The sequence below is a fragment of the Gossypium hirsutum genome, chromosome D07, assembly GCF_007990345.1.
Source record: "Gossypium hirsutum isolate 1008001.06 chromosome D07, Gossypium_hirsutum_v2.1, whole genome shotgun sequence".
Classification (NCBI taxonomy): Eukaryota; Viridiplantae; Streptophyta; class Magnoliopsida; order Malvales; family Malvaceae; genus Gossypium; species Gossypium hirsutum.
The window spans coordinates 33,231,476-33,238,161 of record NC_053443.1 but is presented as its reverse complement, the minus strand read 5'-3'; the positions used below and the strand labels follow the sequence as shown (position 1 = coordinate 33,238,161).

At 33.9% G+C, this 6,686-nt stretch overlaps 1 long non-coding RNA gene across 1 annotated transcript; it reads left to right on the top strand.

The window, feature by feature from the left end:
- The first annotated feature begins 2,228 nt into the window (after window positions 1-2,228).
- Window positions 2,229-6,025, top strand: LOC121219059 (uncharacterized). Its single transcript, XR_005915640.1, has 2 exons — window positions 2,229-3,613; window positions 3,718-6,025. It is a non-coding gene; the product is annotated as an uncharacterized lncRNA (long non-coding RNA).
- The last annotated feature ends 661 nt before the right edge of the window (window positions 6,026-6,686 follow it).

The following is a 6,686-nucleotide window of genomic DNA, read 5'->3' as shown; positions in this document are numbered from 1 at the left end:
GTAAGACATTTATTCCAGCTCAATGCAATTACACTGCCATAGAGAAAGAAATGTTAACAGATGTATTTGCATATGAGAAATCCAAACCATATTTGATGGAAAACCGAGTTTATGTCTATACGAACCGCTCAACATTGAAGTACGTGATGAAGAAAAAAGAAACAAAAGCAAGACTAATGAGATGGGTGCTCCTCTTCCAAGAGTTTGATTTATGGATATTGGATAGAAAATGGACAAAAAAATCAAATTACAGATCATTCGTCACGATTAGAATTAGAAACTAAAGGAAAAAAGGAAAATTGAAATAAACGAGAACTTCGTTGATAAGCAGTTATTCCAACTCAAAACAAATTCTATAACACCTTGGTATGCAAAAATTGTTAATTATTTAGCCCAAGGTATTTTCCCGATGGCTGCAACATGGGTACAAAAAAAAAAAGAAGATCAAGTATGATGCCAGAAAACATACATGGGAGGAACCATATATTTTCTGGCAATTTTCCATCAGTTAATCCGACATTATGTAGCTGAAGAAGAGGTTGAAGGTATTCTAATGGGATGCCATACATCTCCATGTAGAGGCCATTGTAGAAGCAAGAGAACAACACATAAAGTGCTACAATCAGAATTCTATTGGCCTACTACAAACAAAAATGCTTATAAATTTGTGCAAAGATGTGACAGATGCCAAAGAATAGGGAACATTTCAAGAAAGGATAAGATGCCACAAAATGGGATTTTGGAATTAGAGATCTTCAACGTCTGGGGAATAGATTTTATGGGATAATTTTGTAGTTCTTTTGGAAACCAATATATTCTTCTCATGGTGGATTACGTCTCAAACTGGGTTGAAGCAATTGCTCTACCAACTAATGATACGAAAGCAGTAGTGAAATTCTTGCAAAAGAACATATTCGCATGATTCGGAATCCCAATGCCTTAATTAGTAATAAAGGTTCCCATTTCTACAGTCGACAAGTGGACATTGCACTAGCCAAATACAACATCAAGCATCGAATTACAATGACCTATCACTTTTAAGCCAATGGGCAAGCAGAAGTTTCCAACCGAAAAGTCAAGCAAATTTTAGAAAAAACAATAAATCCAAGCTGAATGGATTTGAGCATGCTATTAGATAATGTTTTATGGGCTTACTGAACTACATACAAAACACCATTGGATATGTCACCCTATAAGCTTGTTTATGGGAAGAACTGTAATTTGCTAATAGAGTTAGAAAAAAAGGCGTATTGGGCAATTAAAGAACTGAAGTTGGATCCAACCTTAGCCAAGCAAGTAAGATTATTTCAACTAAACAAATTAGAAGAGTTAAGATATTTGGTGTATGAAAATGCCAAACTTTACAAAGAAACGAATAAAAAGAGACATGGCACAATGATCAAAACAAAATCCTATTCACCGAGACAGCAGGTACTATTTTTCAACTCTAGATTAAAACTTTTCCCAAGAAAGCTACAGTCAAGGTGGACAGGACCATTTACGGTAGATCGCGTTTTCCCCCATGGCGTCGTGGAACTCACAACAAAAGATGGTAGGAACTTCCTAGTGAATGGACAAAGATTGAAACGATATTTTGGAGGTACCTTTAAATCTGAGGTTGAGAAGTAAGCCTTAGAATATAGAGTTATATAAAAGAGGAAGGGCGGCATATGAAAATTTGAAGAGCAGTGGAATCGGACGCTAGACGAGCTCGTAATCTTTACATAGATAAACCCATCAGAAGTAAATTAAGTTGTTCATATTGTATAGTAGTATTCAATAATTAGAATATAGAAGTTTATTATTAATATTGCATGGAAAAATTAGGAGCAAACAGGTTTCCGAATGAAATAGAGGAAATCGAAGCCAATCAAGGATAAGAATGAATGATCGGAGGACCTCGGTGCACCAAGAAACGTGGTAGAGGCAAGTTCGTGTTGCAACACACCGAAGCCATGGCACAACATGACTATTTCAAAGTCAAATCCCCAAAAACCAGTTGTCGTGGCGCAACATAGGGTCTCTATGGCATAACACAATGTCCTCATAGCTAATACAGGAAATTTTAGTCTTCATGTCATGCCATGCACATGCTATAGTGCGACACGCCAATAATTTTCAACAAATTTTGGCCTATCGTTTAGCTAAAAGCCCGTTTGAAGCTCTATTTATAGTCACCATCTTTAACTCTAAATACGCACCATTCAAACACCCTAAATGAGTTACAACATCCCTTAGACATCGCCCATTAATCTTGAACAGCAGCTTCGTTCTTTCATATCCCCGATCCTCAAACACTACAAGTGATCCATCCTCCATTCTCCTCTTGCTCGACTCGTCGACTACTTGTCTTCTTTTGTTCAAAACATATAATCTACATCAGTAGAAGATCAATCTCTGTACTTTGTACTCTAACTTTTTTTTAAATTAATTTTAACCATTTGGGTTGTCACAATTTTTTCAATGAAATCAAGAAAACAATAATGCATTACCGAGGCACCAATCAACTTTAATGATAATCGATTCACCAATTCTGAAGTAGAGAGATTCTATCTCTAGATGAGTGTCCAATCATTCATTCAAGAATGTGGATTCGACCCCACCGTGTCTACCTACGACGAGATATGGGATTTGGTGCATTACCACCGTTAGAATAAATTTTGCACCACACCAACCGAACTAGTGGTTGAAGTAATAGTTTATGGATTCTATGTTGCCCTAAAGGATCGATAAAATCATAGACAGGGTGAAATGATTACCTAAGTCACCATTCAGGGAAAAAAAGTGTCGACTACGCTACTAGAAATATATCAATTTTATGATGCCCTATATCATTCCCACGATTATTTGGAAAATATAAATTTATTCACATTTGAGAACCTAGATATGGAGGTAATTATTTGATAGAGGATTGTGGCGAGTGGACTTGCAATGCCAACACCAGTGCCTTTAAAATTCAACATAGTCATCAAGCTTCCAATGACAAAAATGTGGATGCAAATTATTTACACTCGTCTGGCACATACACACAATGCATCTAACATCACTGCATATACAGAATGGTTATGTTTTATGCGATTTTAAAGAAAAAACAAATTTACATTGGCCATTGGATCTACAAAGAGATGGTGAAGTGCTTACGAAGCCGTAAACAAAGTATGTATTTCCCGCACTTGTTCACGACACTATGTAGAAGAGCTGAAGTTCCCATGTCTCCTGCCGAACCATTCACGCGATCGACGAGGAGCGTAATTGGGGACAACATGTACGAAAAATTTGTTGAACTCCAAAGGAAGCAAAAGCAAGAAGCCGAACAACAAACAAAACACAGGAAGGATCCCCAAAGGCTGGATAAGAGGAAGACCAAAGCACAAACATCACAAACGACAGGATTATAAGACATGTCAATCTTTAAATGGAAAACACGTTGGATGCAAGACATGGGCGATATCCCAATTTGCATTGCGCAACAAAATGGATGGCCGACGCCAACGCCACTACCAGACATGATCTTGTGATTTCCACCGCTAGGAGAAGAAGACGATGGGGATGAGTCAGAGCCTGATTCCAACTAATTTTGAACAATTTTTAATTTATTTTTACTTTGGACCTGGTACGTAAGTTTTAGTTTTTGGGGATGATGGTTATTGGTTTGTTTTGATCTCTTTTTTAAAGAACTTTGATGTTTTTATATATATAGATATTGCATTTTTTTAGTAGGAACCCAAAATTTTTGAAGGCACTACAACATTGAGCCAAAACTAACAGGAGGAGTAGTCCCACCAATTGAGTTGCACGTATCACGCCAATTGGGTAACCTCTTTCCCTTACATTTTTAATTGCACATTAGGGACAATGTGTCGAATAAAGTGTAGGGGTGACTTAGAAAAATTTTTAATTTTTTTTCTATTATATTACTTTATTTTCTTTCTTTTGTTTTTAGTTTTTAATTTTTATTTGCATGTTTTCTATGTGCTTGAGCTTACAGAAATACAAGTGATTGGTTAAGAGCATATACCTAGATTGTTTGTTTAAATTGTAAATTTAGCCTGAAGTTTAATAATTTAGGTTTTTTATATTTAGACTAATTAGTTCAGTTTATTAAACTGTAAATAGGAAAAAAGAGATTAAAATATCAAGTGATAAAAGTAGATACAAATAGGTAATTATATTTGTAGAAGTATAGGATGTTCGAATTAAAAGAAAATACTAAGGAAAATATATGGTTATTGAAAAGTGTAGTATGACTAGTATAACCCTTACAAAAAGTGCCTGAGAAAAATCTCAATCGTATTGGCCACAAATAAAAAAAAATCATAAGGGATTATACGAGGAAATATTACTACATTAGAGTTCAAAGCATGGACAAAAATAAATTGAGTAGGAAAAAATTATTCGAACTGACTATACCCTGCAAAAATAAATACTATATTCGTATATACATTTTGATGGAGATATATATTTAATTTTATTTAACTTGTTTACTTTATAATTGCCTATTTGTATCTATATATTTTTTTTGTTTAATTTTCTTGAGGGCAAACAAAGACTTAAGTGTGGGGTATTTGGCCTGCCGTCAATGTAGTAGTTAATCCGGGTCATTTTCGCAGTTAAAGAGCTTATTTTCTAGAAAATTTAGTATTTAATATTACATTTTCAAGATTTAGGCCTCAAGATTAAATATTAATAAAATAAGTGTTTTTAACACATTTTATAAGTGTTATGACCCAATAGGCTAACATGAGCCTTAGGTTGTGCTAATATATTTAATTGAGTGAGTAGAATGAAGAATTATAGGCCCAATTGACGTGGAAGCAAGGGATGAGTGACGCACAAGCTGCCCGATACATTAAGGCACAAAACGAACAACACAAAGTGTATTTTGCATGTTGTGTCGCGTTATAGACATTGGGTGGTGCGACACTGGTCGACGTGTTGCTCAAGGATGTCGAGGTTATTTTTGTTCGCGCAATCAATTTTATACAAAAACTTAGGACATGCGAAAGACCTAATTTAGGCTGCCAATACTTTTATAAATAAGACATTAGGGGTTTGATGTAACTAATCCGTCTTAGACGCACTCAAAAAACTTAGTAGTTTAAGAGTAGGAATAGATTAACTTTCTTTCAGCTTTTCATAAACTAGTTATTTTTCCTCTTGAAATTAGTTTCAATCCAAGAGTTTATTTATTTTTATTGAAGTATTCTATATTACTTTCTCTTTTGCATTCGATTTATTTCTTTATTCCAATCAAGCGATTCGCTACTACATTCCCCGTTCAATATCAAATCTCATTTTTCTTTCGAATCAATTGTGTTCTTCTCATGATTTATTCAATTGGAGTCGAGATTATAAATAACATGAGTGGCTAAATCTCATAAGGGAGATTAACGAGTGAGTGGGGATACAATTAACGGAGGATTCAGGGTTTTCTCAAGAGAGTTAGTTGGTATAGATTACGTGTTCTAAACTACTAGGATTGACAACCCTAGGAAGTTCATAAGCTAGATAAGGTTGGGAGATAAGTTGAACCTAGTAAATCGTAATTTATCTTGATCGAAAAAGTGAGGTTAGGAGATAAGCGAGTATCAACCAATCAATTAGTTAATTAAAGGTCGAGAGATAATAATTAGTTAATCGATAGTTAATCCACCCTAAACCCTACTTTGAAGTTAATTACAAACCCTGAAGCGAGTTAATCTTCTTGATTAGTTTTTCTATTTAATTCGTTTGTTTATTTTTATTTATTTATTCTCGTTATTTATTTGTATCTCTTTAATCTATTTTATGGTTTATCATAATATAAGAATTAGTTAGTACTACTTAGACTTATTATTGTAAAAATACTTTCATAATTTATTCTATCCTCCCATGGGTATGATCATCAGAATACTTTCAAGTATTTCGTTGTACTAACTATATTACAATTTGACTCGTGCACTTGCGGACACCGCCATTCTAAATTCATATATATTTTTGGTGTTATGTTTTACTATAAATAATGCAGTCAAACACTTTAATTGAATCCGTGATCACATCATCGTCAATTGGGAGCCCGAGTTGCAATGCGACATCTTCAAAGGTGATGGTGCACTCCCATACGATAAATGAATTGTGTGGGTGGGCGTCACCTCTCAACCAAGGCGGATATTAAATCAACCCTTAACTCAAACATTATAATCAATGCCATTGCTCTAAATCTAGTGACATCCAAATATGGAAAAATAAGTTCATCCGGCCGGTAGGTCGAACTATGGACACGTGCCCTCAAGATGCAGTACTCACCCTCTCCATAATAAATTAATGTATTAGTTAAATATATCAATTAAAAAAATAATGAAGTGAAACTTTATAAATATACTCGTGAATAGCAAGTAATTAAAATTTTACTAATCCATACTCATCATGGTTGTGTAATCAATTGTTCTGATTAAAGAACTCATTTCAATATTTACACAAATAAAATTGAATAAACATATCATTTTAAAACATAAACGCTTCCACATAATAATGTTTACCACAACTCATTTTCGTTAATAATTTTATTTTTTTATTTAAATGAAATATTCACATAATAAAAATTTTAATCACCAACTAAATAAAAAGTAATTAAAATAAATTTCCATAACCCATAATTTTTCAACATCTTTATTAAAAAATATATAAATATAAACACAAACCTACTT